Here is a 17,111-nt window from a genome sequence, read left to right on the forward strand (position 1 = left end):
TATGTTAAAAAGTTACGGTTTTAAAGTTTAAAAATTGGCATTCTGCAGCTTTTTGGACTGTTTTGACATTTACTGTGATCTTTTAGGCTATTTTGGAGTTTAGCTAACATTTCAACTATATGCTAGCTGTTTTGATTAATTTGAGCTTTTTTTTGGTTTTTCTTAGTCCATTTCAGAGTTTAGCTAATATTCAAGCTAAGTGCTAGCTGTTTTGGGTAATTTAGTTGTTTTTTTCTTTTGTTTTTTTTTAAGGCTGTTTTGGAGTATAGCTAATATTTCAGGTACGGGTGGCTGCTTTGGCTAATTTGGGCTTTTCTGTTGAAGTTTTTTAAGCTGTTTTGGAGTTAGGTTAATATTTAGACGCAAGTTGTTTTGGTTAATTTAGGCTTTTTTCAGTTTTTTAAGATAGTTTCAAGTTTAGCTATTTTTTCAGCTACATGCTAGCGGCTTTGGCTAACCTATTTTTTTTTCAGGCTAATTTGGCATTTAGCTAATATTTTAGATGGCTATCAGCTTCAGCATCTTCAGCCAAATTCAGCTTCCAGCATTCACACTAACATTATCACAGGTAATGCTATATATCTAGTTCATAATTATGTTAAAAGGTTACAGTTTTAAAAATGTAGTTTCAGAGTGTTCAGTAAATGTTTATCCTGTCTGATCTAAGGTGTGTTTTGGATTCAGCCCCTTGTGTGATATGTTTGACACCCCTGGTTTAACCAAACAGAAAAAAAACATTTTGCTCTCATAAAAAAACAACAATCCCTTTTTAATACAATCTTTCCATCACTGAATGGTTTTTAATAAACACTACCTGTGTGAGATGAGGGTGAGTCATGCCTTTGGGTGGTGCAGTGGCAGATGGTTTTGCGGAGTCCCTCCACAGCAGACGGGAGCAGGGCAGAGGTGTCCGGTGATGTTAAGTCTGACAGTGACGGTAAATCACCTGCGCCCAGCCTTCCGCCTGCAGCATTCTGCAGTAGCTTAATCCTGTGTGAATCAATGTACGGTGGGCTGGGACTCTGTCACACCTCTGGTAGCACCAGGCACCTCTCTGCGGTTCTGCTTCTGTCAGACACTCACTGAAAGACCCGCCGGGTCCGCTTTCATCAGCCTGAGCAAACGGGGCGGCTCTGTGGAGGGCAGAAACACAGAGAAACAGATCAACTATGATACATACACACATATTTAAATGCTACAGAGCTGCACATATACATAGGTAAATAGAACAAGGTTTTATGAAGTGACCTGGATTCACAGTCCTTTATTTTCACTATATCAGCACATTCCAGCCCAGGAGGATTTACAATCTGCTCTCTTCGTCTTTAAAGACCCACTCCGATGAAAATGGATTTTTAACTTCCTCTTGTAGCATTTTTCTCACGATGGAGGACTTAAATTAAGAAAATTAAGCTTAAAATTGCATTTCTGAGTATTCATTTAGTAAACTCTGGAGCTGAAAAAAATGCTATTTGAAGAACATCATATTTGTAAGGTAGAAAATATGCCGGACGGACCACCAGCTCCAGTTCTGCCTCATTCTGATGCATCCAGAAAAATAGATCCATGAACGTCTTTGTTTCCGTCGTCTGAGCTGGAATGTGGATCTGAACTGTTCGGCTGGATAGCTTAAATATTGCTCGCCATTTTTGCTGCACCCCTAATGTTCGGTTGGGTTGTGAGGAAGGGCACCTGGCTGCAGACAAGATGGCGCCCAGGCATCATTAGCCAGAAACGGAAATTCTACAAGATTTTAGCACCTTTTTTATTTTCTTTGAACTTTCCTGTCCATCAAAACTGAACAGATTTCAGCCGAGTGATTCTTCTGATGGACATGTTTTACCTTTACAATCAGGGATATAAACAGAAGTGTTCACATTTGTAAAAAAATGACACCAGAGGTTTAGCTCCAGTGTTTACGTTCCTTTGACCACCGTTCAACCCCAAACGAGATCAACGTGAATCAGCGTATTGTGTCGCAGAGATAAAAGCGGCTGTCCACCGGTATGCAATACTTTATATTAGTAATGTGCTGCATACGGGTGTTGTATTAAGTGTTGTATACGGGCGTAAGGCCGCTTTTCTCTGCTGATCAGCTGATCCACGTTGATCACGTAAGGCCGAGGTGTCAAATTCCGAGCCTCAACCGCCGGCATCCTTCTGGTTTCCAGAAGCCCTGCTTTTTTTTCTTTTTTCTTGTAAAGCACTATTTGTTATTCTTTTATATGAAAAGTGCTATATAAATAAAGATTGATTTGATTTTGATTTGATTTATCTGCTGCCGATTACCTGGATCAGGTGTGTTTGGCCATTAAGAAGCCTCAGTGGCCGGCTGGTTGGAAAACATGCAGAACACTGGCCCTCGAGGCCTGGATTTGGTAAGGGTCAGAGCATAGCAGGCTTTGACAGAGAAATCTTGAGTTTTATAGTTTAAAACAGAAAACCCTGTAACTGTTAGAGTCACCAGATAAATTTGGGTTTTTTCACCAAAAAAAAAAAAAAAAAAGTATTTTTTGACTGAAATGGGGGAGGGGAGGATGTGACTTTCTATTTTTGGATTCCCGATTCAGGCTAATGATTGCCATTCTGTTATTTAATGTCATGCTTTTTACTACATTTACAAATTGTGTATATATATTTATGCTGTAATATTTCCTTTTCTTACTTAATTGTGTTTTTATTTATTGATGTAGACACCATCACACCAAGACAAATTCCTCGTATGTGTAAAATCCTACTTGGCAATAAAGTTGCTTCTGATTCTGATGATGTCTGAACGTCGTGTTGTAGAATCCAGGAACTGTGCACTGGGGCTGCTGGGAGATGTAGTGCATTTGTTGCTAAGTAGAGGCTCAGAGGACATGTGGAGAGGCAGCACACGTTTTTATATGCTTGTAGCATTTTATCAAGAGGATTTATTCTTCAGTCACAATATTAACATATTCCAAAATCCACATAACCATGACATGACATCAAATAAATAAATTATCCTATAACTTCTAAATAATAATCAGTCCTTCAAGTAGTCTTTTCTCTGCTTCAGTAAACAACATGCGGTCATGCTTATTGCACTTAAATGTGTTCTCAATGTACACGAGACTAAATTAATACAATGTTTGTATAGAATAATTTTAAAACTCTGTATTTTAACCAAAATAAAAATCTCAGATCTGTTTTCTCTTTCTTAATTTGAAAAATATATTTATTTATAATTATTTTAACAAAAATAATTAAATAAAAATGTACATGAATTATAGCCAAAAAGTTGACTGGCACTGTTCCTTCAGTCTCTTAAACTGCCATGTATTTAAATACAATTACTTGATATAATTACTGGTATTTGGTATTAAACCAAAAAGAATGGTATTTGGTATTAAACCAAAAAGAAAATATGTACATTCAGGTACATAAAACCCCAGTTAATGTTATCGTGGATGAAAACGTTTCATAAAGAATTCAACAGAAATATATAAAAGTTCCCTGCACATTTATCCTGTTTAAAACTAGCTTCTAGCATATTCTATCCCCCAAAACGTGACCGCTAGCATTAGCGAGTTAGCTTTAACACTTTACAACACACAATACAAAATTCCTAAAAACAAACGTTTCAACTCGAACTACATTAACCCCTGTTGTCTTTGGGACCTTAAGGCATAATGTTTGCTCATTACTTTTAACATTTAGTGTTTACTAACCTGTTAGTTGGAACAGAGAGGCAGCACACGTTTTATTTAGAATTCTATCAAGAGGATTTATTCTTCCTCTGGTGCGCCTCTGTTCTACTGCGCGCTGCGCTGCCACCTAGTGGACAGTTTGGGAATTACAGTAACTCAAAAGAGTTGGAACTCTTTAAATAACAATGAAAGTAAATAAATTAAAATAAAAAAAATTTAAGGGGTGTCTGTTTTTACTTTTACTATTTCCCAATTTATTTTTACTATTTTCCAAGCCTCTACACATTCACTCTGGAGATGGCTCCCGTTGGTGACCAGAGGGGGAGACAGAGCGCCGACTCCTAACAGGTCAAGCACACATTTTAAATTATATCTTAGAAAATGACCTTTAGATATCTATGGTTAAAAAACCGACTGGGAACGCTTTAAAAATAGATCAAAAGAAGATGGGAAAAGCTTCAGAACCAGAACTATCGTGTTTCCAAGAGAGACAAAACGTGAGAGTTTTATCACCAAGGCCTCAGGTGTCATTTGTGAATTCCTACCTAACTCTGCAAACAGTGATTTGATTTTTATTTCTCGAGTCACATTGTGACAGAAACATCAGAGAGTTTCCTACAACACGCTGAGATTACCTGTCAACCCTCTGGCAAAGACTGGTGTGAGACCACATCTGCCGCCAACTAAACCCATTAAACCCCCGCCTTTGTGCCCCGTCCCCTTATATGCTCCTCGTCTCGGAGCCGCCTGGCCCCCGTCCTCACCTCCTCATGGCCCAAACTTCACAGATCCCAATTACTCCAGTTTTCCTTCCTTAAGGCTTTCGGGGACATTTCCTATTGTTGCTCACATTGACTTTCTGTCTGCAGCAGCACTTTTCTTTCTCCAGCTGAGAATTTAAAACTGATACGATGAAGAATGAGTTCATTCCAAGCGTAAATTTGCTGTTCTTCTCCGTTACAGCTCTGCTCATAAAAGAAGGATGAGGTGACATGAGTGGCCATTGTTTTAATGACATTAACCAAGGCTAAACGCAGAAGAATAACCAGCGCTGAAGCCAGACCTGCTTTATCAACACAATAATGAGCTAAATTAAAAGTGTTCAGCTCTGAATGAGCTGCACTCTCCTCGCTCACTCTGAGGCTTATACAGTCGGAGCTTCTGCTGGAGGTTTTAGTTAAACGTGACTTCGGCTTTAGAGTGAACAAAACTAGACCAATCGTACACGCTACACACTGCTGCACATGTGGAACAACTTTAGCGTTCCTTCATCAATGAAAGGTTTGCTAAATTTGCTGGGTTATCAGTTTCATTAGTCCCGCCCACTTCAGTAATGCCTCAGTTGCATGTACCACTTCAGGTGCTGTGGGGTTTTTGAGTGGTCCAGGTCCGTGGAGGGTTGTAGGGTGATGTAGCTTCATCTTAAGGTGAGCACAGGTGTCACCTGAAAATGAAACGTACCCAGGGCTGGCCCTGGACGTAGGGGGCGCCAAATCCCAATGATTAGGCTATACGTATATTAATGGTTTTCATTTTTTATGTCTTTGAGTAAAAATTTAAAAAAAGCTGACATCCGGATCAGAACCATACGGCTGGACATTACCCATATTGATGGACATTTTTAGCAGCGGTGAAGATTTACGCTAGTGAGACACAGAGCTATCATAATCAGACAGGGGGGGTCAGGGGCGTGGCTTTGAGAGCCCCGCCTCCTCAGAAGAGATTTTTGTAAACAGAGGCTTCAGATCAACATGAAAAATGTCATTTTAAGACATTGAGGTTTTGGGAATTTGGTTGCAAACTTCATAATCATCATTAAAACACTACTAGGAATGTTTTTGTAAAATTTAAAGAAATAGTCATAGGGGGACTTTAACAATGGAGGTGAGGTTTTCAAAACCTATTGCCTTTACAAGCACAGGTTGGTGCAGTGGTTAGCCCTTGTGCCTTCAAACTCAAAGGTCCCTGGTTTCAGTCTTGCCTAGGTGTGGCTTTGTCATTAAACAATAATCATATGTGGTAATTATTCAAGTTTTGAGAATTAAGTTAAAAATGTATTGGTCACTCAAACAGTTGAGGAGTTATGGTACATCAGCATGTGTAAAAGGACTAATGTGTGAAAACTGCAGAAAACTAAATGACATTGATGTCACATGTTACGCCAGTATTTGCCCATGTTGAAAAACTACATTTCAGGTTTTATAAATGTCCCTCTTTGACAAATTGTGCGAGTTTTCTTTATTTTCTACAGCTCTAATGATTCTTGGGGGCAGCGTTATCATAATTTGGTCCCCGGCCCTCATTCAGAACCAAAGAAAACCCCCCTCTATCGCTTCTTGCTTGGCTCTTCCTTTGATCTCGTTTCAAATTCTACAGGGTTGATGAGAGAAGACGAATTCATAGGAACTCGGGCAAAAGAGATCCTGGCATTTAGAAAACCTCTAAACCTCTTTCTCTATGCAGACATGGTTTCATTTTGCCTTGGTGAAATTCAACTTCACCAAGAGACCGAAAATAGCATCTACTGGCATTTTATTAAACTGTAATTGGAGAAGAAATATTGATAGTCGTCATGTCTAAACTCCAAACACATGAAACTCTCAGTCCTGGTACTATCGGATCTAACCGCGGCATTTGATACGTATCACAGTATTTTCGTAACAGACTGAGAGCTTGGGGCCTCTCTGGTCTGTTCTGAAGTGGTTTTATCATTATCTCACAGATCATAGATGTTATGTCAGTTTAGATACTTCCAAGGTCTTTGAAATCAATTGTGGGGTTCCCCAAGGCTCAATTTTAGGCCCACTACTTTTTAATCCACATACACCCCCCACTTGGGAGGGATGGCGTTTGCTCTCACAGCTATGCCGATGACATACAACTCTACATTGATGACGAAGAGTTCTTTTAAATTGTAATGTAAATGTTAGAGAACGTCAGAACAAGGTTTTGGTCATCAGTTCTGAAGACAAGAGAGATTGTTTTAACTAAAAAAATCTAAGATTCTCAGTGTGTGAGGAACCTGAGATTAATTTTATTCCTCAAATTAAAAATATAACAAAAACTGGATTTTATTATCTTAAAAATGTTGCCAGGCTCCGCCTATTTCTTTGTCTTGCCAGCACTTTGGATTGAATAATCAATTAAATCGTTTCTAAAAACATAAATGTGTCATGTCTAAATCTAAATGACTAAAATTATTATTTTTTAACTTCTCGCTCTGATATGAAGAGCCGCTGACATCCTCGTCCTCCTCCGAGTGACAGCTGTGACAGCGTCGCCTCCTCGTCTCTGACCGCCGCCTCAGAGCTCCGCCCGTACGGACACGTCTCCCAGATCTCTGATTTATGACGACGTGTTGTCTGGCCTGTCGCTGCGATCCAATTACACAAGTAAATTCTGGCACAAAGACAGAGCGTGTCAATGGCTGCAACAAGTCATGGAGTTCCTTTAATTCACTGAAGTCTGAAGATTTATTTATTTTTCAGAGGAGATTGAGGTGTAGCTGATAAATCAAATGACAAAAACACTAAATCTCAAGAAGAACTTAGTTTAAATAGTCAATTTCACTTGATAAATATCTAATTTTCTTTGTCAAGATAATATTTTAAAAATGATGTTTTATGTGTGAATAATGAGAGTTCTTGTTTGATTTAGAGGAAAAACAAAGTTTTAGTCAACTCATAATTTACGTGACATTTTTGAGACATTTTATTCTCAAATAGTCCAATTCTAGTCTTATTTTAAGATGATTATAGTCTAAAAATAAAGATAATTGGGCCATTATGCTGCTTAAAACAGGTTCTGTTTGTTTGTATATCAATAAGTCCAAACTTAAACGTTATAAAACTTTTTTTTCAGCGAAACACGCTAGTTTTAAGATAAAATATTTTAAATCAATGGAGCAATATACTTAAATGTGAGTATTTATAGCTAATTTGAATATTTAATTATAAAAACATCTTATAATCTATATTTTGTTTTGAGGACATTTGTTACAGAGAAACTTTACGTGCGCCTCTGTAGAGTAATATAAATCAGATATTCGTCTGGAAGACACATTTACATTAAATCATTAAGCAAATGATTTTATCCAGAGAGACTGACAATCAAGGTTCATAACTTCTGTAACAGCAATATCAGCAGAAAAAAAGAAATGTAAACATTTACATTCACTCTAACACTTAAGATAGCAAGCACTGCTACAAGGAGAAACAGCAGTTATATAAAAGCTCTATTAAAATGCAATCTGTGTAATTATTTAAAAAAATACTTGAAAAGTGGACAATCAAAAAATGTGGTTTTGTCAGAAAATCTGAGTGATTTCTAAATAAAATTGTCATTTAATTTGTTGTTTAAATTGTCAGAACTGAACTGTAGCAACAACAAAATATATAAAAGTGACGTTAAATCAAAAAGTGTGTATAGTAAAGCAGATTGTGGGGCTAAAATTGAGCCAATTAAGTAATTTTGCTAATCTTTTCAAAATAAATTGTGTTAAAAAATATATATTAAAACATATTTTAGATCCTTATTTACAATATGATTTTTGTAAAGTTTTAAAATTGAGTTTTGTTTTAAGCAAAAGTGGATTAAATTTAAAACGTGTATAGAAAAGGTCAAAAACTAAAACAAAAAAAAGAGCACCTACTGATTATGATTATTGTCACAAATTCTATTGTTTCTCCTGAATATTTATCAGACTTTGGTGAATTTCTGAGCTCAAATTTTACATTCCAACAACCAGAATGTAAAATTTCCTCTAAAGCAACCAAAAGTTAATCAAGAATTGTTCCAAATGGGCTCAGCTCACATGATCCAAGGTTAAAACAATCAAAAACCAGAGAAAATTAAAAATGAAGTCATTCCAGAGGCTTTTCCAGTGCTGAGATGTGTCCTTCAGTAATACCTGGATGAGCCTTAAAAAAAAAACTCTTTCCTACGAGGACTAATGTGGAACTCAGTTGCTTTACCGACAATCAAACATCCAAAAAGGTAGTTTCCTTTTTTCCAAATGCGGTTCAAAAAATCATTTCCCAGACTGTTGAGATGCTGTGTGTGGCCGTATCTGACCGAGATAGCCGGTATCTCCACACTCCCACCTCCTCAAACAGCCGGCCTGCCCAAAGCAGCTGCTCCCGAAGCCGGGGTTGTCAACTCAATCAGCTGGACGTTTATCACGCCGGCTCGGAACAGAGCGAGCCGCGGCTCCTCCGCCCCGCCGCCGCGTGCTGCAGGTGCAGCTGTATGGTTAGTTAAGCAAGCTGACAGGGTCACAACATTGATAGCAGCAGGGAGAATTTTAAATAAGACGCTTCCATGCAGACCAGCCACAGAAAAATCGCTTAAAAGATACCATCCAGCTGCATCTTATTTATCGAACCCGAAAGGAGCGGGGAATTGGGTTTAGTCAGATCTTTGGGAGGATTTGGTTTTCATTTTTTGAAGCTTTTTTGAGTGAATTCAAGAAATCTTTATCTCTGTTGGGAGCTGAGAGAGTCAACTTTTACCTTTTTTGGAGAATTATAGGACTGGGTATCGATAATGATTTCCAGAATCGATTCAATTCCATCATTATTATTATTCTTTTTAACATGTCAATTAAATTCAATTCAATTTTGAGTTTACACATTTAGACACATTTGTTTAGAAATACATTTATAGTCTACATGTTTTTAATATATTCATAACCCTGTAAAGCCAACTACATTTAAGAACTGATGGATTCTTTTTATTAAAGTGTTTTTCAAGCTCTTTGATGAAATCCACAAAAAAAAAATGTTAGCTTAAGAAGCACAAATATTGACATTGTTGTTCAGGAAACACACAAAAAAAATTTCCCTCAATAATTAATTGTCTCAAATGTTATCCACACATTTTTTACATTTTGTAACTGGATTATAAATAATTAATTATCACCTATTTTTTATTCTTTCAATAGAGAGCAGTCATTTAAAACAAAACAAAAAAAAAGAACAATTAATGGGTTATTCTCACAATGAAAATTAGCTAAACTTTTTCCCGCCAAAAGATTTCATGGGCCAAAAAGCGGCTTCTACTGCCTCTAGTGGAATGATGATGAACTACAGGAAAGAAATCATGGACTGAGTTTATGTCCCTCTACTGACAAAAGGGTCTAAGAAATGTGTGTCGAAAATGATACAAATGATCATAAAGGGTTAATCTGACACAGTTCCTATAATGTAAATGTATTAGTGAAATAATAAGATTGTTAATAAGTTATATGGATTCTCAAACAGAGAAACTTCAACAATTGCTGTGCCTCTCCTGGAGGGCGTTTCAGTTTCCAGAATTATAACATAAATACTGTTTGTAAAGAATAAAAACAATGCAACAAGTGCTAGAGGGCATCCTGACTGTATCAAAGATCCTTAAACAGAGATTTTCACTCCAACAATTATCTAGAAATTCCTGGATTCAACTCAATAAACCCTCTGCTCAAAATCAAAATCTTTCTAGAGGGACGGCAATTTTTAGAAAATACAGAACATGAAACGCATTCAAAGACAATGATGCCATTTCAAGAAAAGGTGATACAGATATTTATGCTTCATTTAGGTAGTCGAAGGGAAAAATGATGGATCGGACGGAGAGTGAAAGGCAGATTCAATGAGACACTGCTAGAAACAGAATGACAGATTCATTTCTTGTTAACCACACAATTCTCACTGAATATTTTTTCACACCATAAATATTTTAGCAACGATGAAAAACAAAGAACTCCAAATGAGCAAGAAACAATCGTAGAGAAATCCTGGAATCTGTTGGAAGTTTCAGGTAAAACAGATTTGCTAGAAATCTATAGCACAAAAGGCAGAGAGGTAAACGGGGAAGCAGACAAAGTAAGCCGGTTGTGAATAATCGGATTTGTTGGGTGCAGCTGTTCCACCTGGCATCCCTTCCTCCCCCTTATTAAAGAAATCTTATAATTAACGCAACACTGGCTGTAATCCCTAAATCTCCGTCTCCCCCTCTTCCAGTCCCACAGGGCTGGAGCGTGCAGGTGAGCGTGACTGAGGCCCAACTGCTGCGGATCCAAAGGGAGTCGTGGGCCGGCGGTGGGATGGGGGGGCTTCGGTGTGACCAAGAGGAATTACACAACGCCGTCGGGATTCATTTTGATAGAAATGGTCAGCAGGTGCAGCAGGGACACCTGGACCCTCGAGCCACGAGTGTCCCTCTAGAAAACACCTGTTTATGCACTGGGGGGGCGTGTGCACTGATGTATGGGTGGGTGGGATGGAGGAGGAGGAGCTGATGCTCGCTTAGCCTGAAGAAGATGGCCAGACATGGATGAAGACAATTATTCAGGGAAAATGTGCAAAAAAGGAAATCATGGGTGAAATTAAAGCTCTGGTTCTGCTGATAAGTGATGATGACATGTCTGCTCTTTTCTTCTGGAAACTCAGGTGCTGTAAAAGGAATCAAAATGTTTCAGGAGGCAGAATGGAGACTTTTATTCTGAAGGAGGCAGGAAGCGTAAATAGAAAACGGTCATTTTTAATGAGATAACTGGAATTCATATGAGCTGTGTGACTAAACTAAGATAAAAGCAAAATGTTTACAAATTTACAAATGAAAAACTTGGAATAAAAATATATAAAAATATGAAATTGTTCCTTATTTGGATGTTTTTTATTTCTCTGAACTATTTGGCTCATTTCCTTACTAATGGTTAAAGGTAAAGCACAAACAATAATTCTGAACATGGAGAAAAATGTAGAGATTTTGATTCAACTTTGAATCAAACTATTTATAAATTACACAGATTTTCTCTTATGGATTATCCAGTTTAGTGTTAGGATTAAACCAGAGGAGATTCAATTCCTAGAAGTATGGAAGACATTTGATATTTGAGATACGTTTGATGATTCAGATGTGATTCCTTGTTAGCATTTCTTCCAAATGTAGAATGATAATTCAAATAAAAAATACACAAATGAAAAAATGTGTCCATTATATAAAGTGCATTGTTTGATTAATTAAGTATTAATGGGAAAGTCCCATATAGCCCAACAGTAGAATAACTATGGAATAAAAAGAATCGAATCTGAAAACAATGGAATAAATAAAAATAAAATAAAAAAAAACAAATAAAAAAAAACACAAAAACATATCATGTCTGGATTGGCGTAAATTCAAAAAATGAATTGTCCTGTGGTTATAGGCGAACTAGGCGGCCGCCTAGGACATCATCTGCTGGAGGGGGCACCAAAGTACAATGATTATATAATTTTTTTTTTCAGTTTGACACATCACTCATTTAATGTAAAAAATAAAAAAGTAATAATTAAAAAACATAAATAAATAACTCAAAAGTTTGATATAATCAATAACTCTGCAGTGCAGGGCCCCTCCCTTCCTGACGTCTGGGGGGAGGAGAAGGGCGTGCCGCTGTTGGTGCTTCTTTAAAACTTTAAGAATGGAAAAACAAGCCCTCAGGGACAGCATAAAGGGAAAACAAAGAATGAAGAGGAGGAAAGACAGGCTCAAAGATGAAGTTTGTCTGTTTTACTTACATAAAATTGTTTGGAAATTGCATTTTTTTTTTCCCATCTGTAGGGTACCATGCAACCCCGGGCATGGAATTGCCTCAACCACAAGAGCCCTAAAAAAATCTTATAAATATGCTAAAGTTTGTAGAGAAAATGACTGAACAAAATTAATGAGATGTGAAATAATAAATCTTGTACACAGAAATACTGTATCTATAATAATAACATGTCTCTAAACTTTATTCCTAAAAACATTCCCAGAAGCTTCCATCATGATGGAAACGGTTCAACGCCTCACTGCAGCCTCTCAGAGGACCTGATGGTTCAGAGAGATTAAAAAAAATGTTTTTACATTAGGAAATTGAGCGAAACCATTAGGAGTTAAACATCAGTGAGTTTAGAATCAACCGGAGACCAGAGGGAACGTCAGACTGGTGATCTGTGAGTCTCCGGGTTCAAGTTCAAAAGTGTGAATCCGAGTTAAAAAAGAATTGTTTCACTAATTGTGTTTTTCTGTTTTTTTATTGCTCTTTTCTTCCTCTGTGGGATGCAGACCAGGGTGTTCTCGAAACAGCTGAGATAGGCTCCAACAACCGTCAGGGACGAGTACCAGAACCAAGAAATACACCAGAACGGTATAAAAACGTAGATTTTAGTGCTTCATTTCAGACATATCAATCACTTCGTAAAATTCTAGCCAATCATTTGACATCTCAAGCGATTGTGGGCGGGCTCATGTGGCCATGAGGGTGGGTGGGGCTTCAGTCAAAATGCAAAAGGCAAAGTGAGTGAAAGTTTGTCTGAATTTCACAGCAAAAGGTTGTAACTCTGCGATCTGATGGATCAGAGAGACGAACAATGCTCCAAATATAAACCGTCGTCATGTCGATGAGCGGTGAAACTCTGAAATTCAGAGATGCATCGCAGAGTCACAAAGAAGGATATAAGGATTTTTAGACACATTTCATTCACCTTGTTAGGCTGCTTTGTCACAGAAATTTCTGGAATCTTTTTATTTATTTATTTTTTTGAAGATCTGGTTGGAACCGTTTCAAAAGTTCCACTTCTGCACCGGATTTTGCGACGGGGCGGAGCTACAAATATATGATGAGGTGGAGCAACTAAATTGTTACGAGGTGGAGCTAAAAATATGTGATGGGACGGAGACAATAATTTGTTATGGGGCGGAGCTAAGAATTTAAGACAGAGAGGAGCTAAAAATATGTGCCGGCGTTGAGACAATAACTGCGGCCGGGCCAGAGCTGATACTTTTTGAAGGTCTGCGTGGCTATAAACATGTGATTAGAGTGGAGCCAATAGTTTGTGATGAGGCGGGACTAAAAATGTGTGACATGGGTGGAGCTAAAAACATCTGATGGGTGGAGCAACTAATTTGCGATGGAGGTAGAGCTAAAACTATGTTACAGGGTGGAACCAATAATTTTGTGACGGGGCGGAGCCAAGAATCTGTGACAATGGTAGAGCTAATAATTTGCGACTGTGCCGAGCCTATAATTTGTGATGGGGCGGAGCTAAAAGTTTGTAATGGGGCGGAGCTCTTTTTCTGCGATGGTAGCATTGCTAGGAATAAATAATGAATTAATTTCTCAGCCCTGACCAATCAAAAGCAGAAGTGATGATGGATGATGGACTTGGCTCCTCTCCACCCAGAATCCACTGTTGTGATTGTTTTCACTCAGGAATCAAACTGTTGCCGTGACTCCCTTCCTCTGTGTGTTTGCTTTCCAGCAGTTATTCGGCTGACGTTTATTCCCCCCCAACAATAATTTATCCAACAACAGAGTAATTATCTTTGTGGACTTTATAACTGTCCTTCAGTTTTCTTCTGCTGGGTTATCATTACCTTTGAGACTCCCTCAGTTCTAAATGTCAGAGCATTGTGTTCACATCGTTTGCTGACCTTTCTGCACCAACCCTCAGTTTCAGACAAACACAATTATGCCTCCAACTCTCAGTGCGTTATCTACAGTGGAGAAATAATGAGACAACTGCTGTATGATGAGCTTTTGCTTTTATTAACAAAAGACGACATGACTGTGCATCATCCTCCCAAAGGCCGGGGGGTTTCAGCACATGAGAGGCCACTTTCTCCGCTTTTGTTTTTTTGTTTCATGGAGTAATTTAATGTTTTGTGGCCCCTGTATGGGGTAAGATAGCTGTCAAAATGAAACATATACACAAAGTTGTGCAAAACTTTGTGAAAAAATATGAATACATTTATTTTGTACATTTAACATGTCTGTAGTGAATACAATTGATCTTCATTTCTTTGTCTTGAATACAAAATTCCCATCAAAGAAGCGTCATGGGGTTACAGGCGTGTAGACGCCATCAAGCCATGATCTATGTTTACTGTGAGGCTCATTTATTTAACTAGAATAGAATAGAATTTAACTTCATTGATGCCAAAGTGGGGAAATTATTTTTTTATCACAACTGTATTGATAAAAATAAAGATAATAAAAACCACCTTCTCTGCCGCTATTCCAGCGGCGTTTTGTTGTTGCCAGGTGACATGTGATTACGTAAACTAGATGCCCTCCGTATCAGACCAAGAAGTCGTTGAAAATAGTCCAAAAAGGAGGAGCAGACATGCCAAAAAACACATTAGGTATAAAAAAACCTTCATGTTTGTAAAAAATGTTGATAAGAAGATAATGAAACAAAAGCAGGAAACTTAACTTGGAGCGAAAGTAACTGGCAGCCAACCACAGCACCGATTAAAAAAAGAAAAAGTCACGTCACTAGGATGGAAATACCAAATTTTCTTTCTTTTCTGAAATTTCTTCCTAACATAAGGCAAGATTACTTTTAGTTTTATCTACACAGCCCTAAATGTGCTGTATTTGTTTTATTGTATTAGAGACTACGGCTGGCCTGGAAACGCCTCGGGGTCCCCCCAGAGGAGCTGGAGGAAGTGACCAGGGAGAGGTAAGTCTGGAGATCTTTGCTTAGACTTCTGTTTCTGTGACCCGGTCCTAGATGAGTGGAAGAAGATGGATGGATGGATGGATGATGTTGTGTTATTGCTCATTAAACACACTGTTTCCTGTTTATGAAACCACTGCTGTGACATGAAGGTTGGTGATGATTTGTTGCGATTGGGGATACAACAATATTTGTTATAGAACCGAACCGTTTGATACACGTTCCACGTTTCGATACATTTTTCATTGTATTTATTCAGTAACCTGCTACTGTGAGCTTCTAGCGTTCGTCTGCTAATTTATGTCTTCGTTGCTGAGCCTGTTTGCTGCCACTCTCCCCCTCCCTGCTAGAAACTACCATGCTAAATGCATAACTAAATGCTAAAAATAACCGAGACAACCATAACTACCACAGGTAAGTGCAGTAGTACTGTGGCTGACAGGCTAATATTTGGAGTAGTGCTGCCACAAACAATTATTTTAATAGTCAACTTATCACTGAATACTTTTCCAATTAATCGACTAATTGGGTCATGCAAAAAGTGGATGTAAAACACACATAATTAGCTTTTAACTAACTAAAATGAGATATGTAGCATTACCTGGGATAGTTCTTTTGCGAATGCGGTAAGCTGAATTTGGCTGCTGAAGATGCTAGTCATAATAGCTGAAGATGCTGTAATTGATAGCTTAAAACGCTGAAGTTGATAGCTGAAATCATTAGCTGAAGCTAATAGCCACCTAACATTTTAGTTAAATGCCAAATTAGTCTAAAAAAATGAAAAACGACTTTGTTAGCAAAAACAGCTAGAATCTAGCTGAAATATTAGCTAAATTCCAAAACAGCCTAAAAAAAGTTTTTAAAAGGCTAAAGTTAACCAAAATAGCTATCATGTAGCTGAAATATGAGCTAAACTACAAAATACCCTAAAAAATAATAAATGCCAAAATAGTCCAAAAAGCTAGCAGAATGCCACTATAACTTTCAACTTTATCACACTCCGACTCCTTATAATATAAAGTAACAACTAATCGACTATTAAAGTAGTCGCCGACTATTTTAATTGCCGATTAGTTAACCGTGGCAGCCTTAGTTTGAAGCGTGCCACCAACATTTGAGGACATTTGGATTTGCTGTCAAATATGATGACCAGGGAGTAGAATGTGTAACGAAGAAGTCCACTGTCTGCAAGATTTGCCTCATCTCTATATGATACAATGTGGGAAACACGTCCAACATGACTGCCCGTCTTGGCGTAACCACACAGCCACGTCACTGTATAAAAGTTGAGCAACTAGGCAGGTAACACAATCAAAACATTGCAGATATATTTCAACAGATGTATAGTGTTACCTCGGAAAAACACAAGAAAATATCTGACACCATCACAGTGTTTATTTCTAAAGTCTGTAACCTTTTCCAGTGGTGGATAATGAGAGGTTTTGTCATTTAATGAGCAGTTGAGCCACGACTTACGATACCATTCCATCTCTATTTTACCCAACAAAAGAATATACCTGCAAATTATGGACAAGTGCGCAAAGAGATTGAAGACGACTTAGTAAAAACGCACAACTCTCCATTGACCAAGGACAGCTGAAAGAGTGCTGTACTGCAAACTGTCAAAACTTAAGAGAACACAAGTTTGTCTATGTGTTTCATTTTGACAGTAATCGTACCCTGAGCGTGAACACAAATACATCCTCACCTATTCTCTCATCGTTAAATCTTAAGGAACTAATTAACAGATATCTGCCATGTGTTAACAAAAACACAACCTTTAAAAATGTTTCCGTGGATGGGCAGAGCCTCGGCGTCACGCATCAAACCTTCACATTTACATTTTTAGAGGGAAATGGAAGCATGCTGGTGCTTTGTGCTTCAAGGAGCCCTCATTCTTGTGCCAAGAGATACGGACTCGGGACAATAGAGGAAAAGCAAGAGACTTTCATGGATTAGAGAGCCAGCATCG

General features: G+C 38.0%; 1 protein-coding gene across 1 annotated transcript in view; it reads right to left on the bottom strand.

The window, feature by feature from the left end:
* thsd7ba (thrombospondin, type I, domain containing 7Ba) overlaps nucleotides 1-17,111 on the bottom strand; it is a 255,311-nt gene that overhangs the window by 186,064 nt on the left and 52,136 nt on the right. The window contains exon 2 of the mRNA XM_024286085.2: nucleotides 815-1,133. The gene's annotated coding sequence lies outside the window, so the exon portion shown is untranslated. The remainder of the gene's footprint in view (nucleotides 1-814; nucleotides 1,134-17,111) is intronic.

Source organism: Oryzias melastigma, linkage group LG21 (genome assembly GCF_002922805.2).
Source record: "Oryzias melastigma strain HK-1 linkage group LG21, ASM292280v2, whole genome shotgun sequence".
In the NCBI taxonomy this organism is placed as follows: domain Eukaryota; kingdom Metazoa; phylum Chordata; class Actinopteri; order Beloniformes; family Adrianichthyidae; genus Oryzias; species Oryzias melastigma.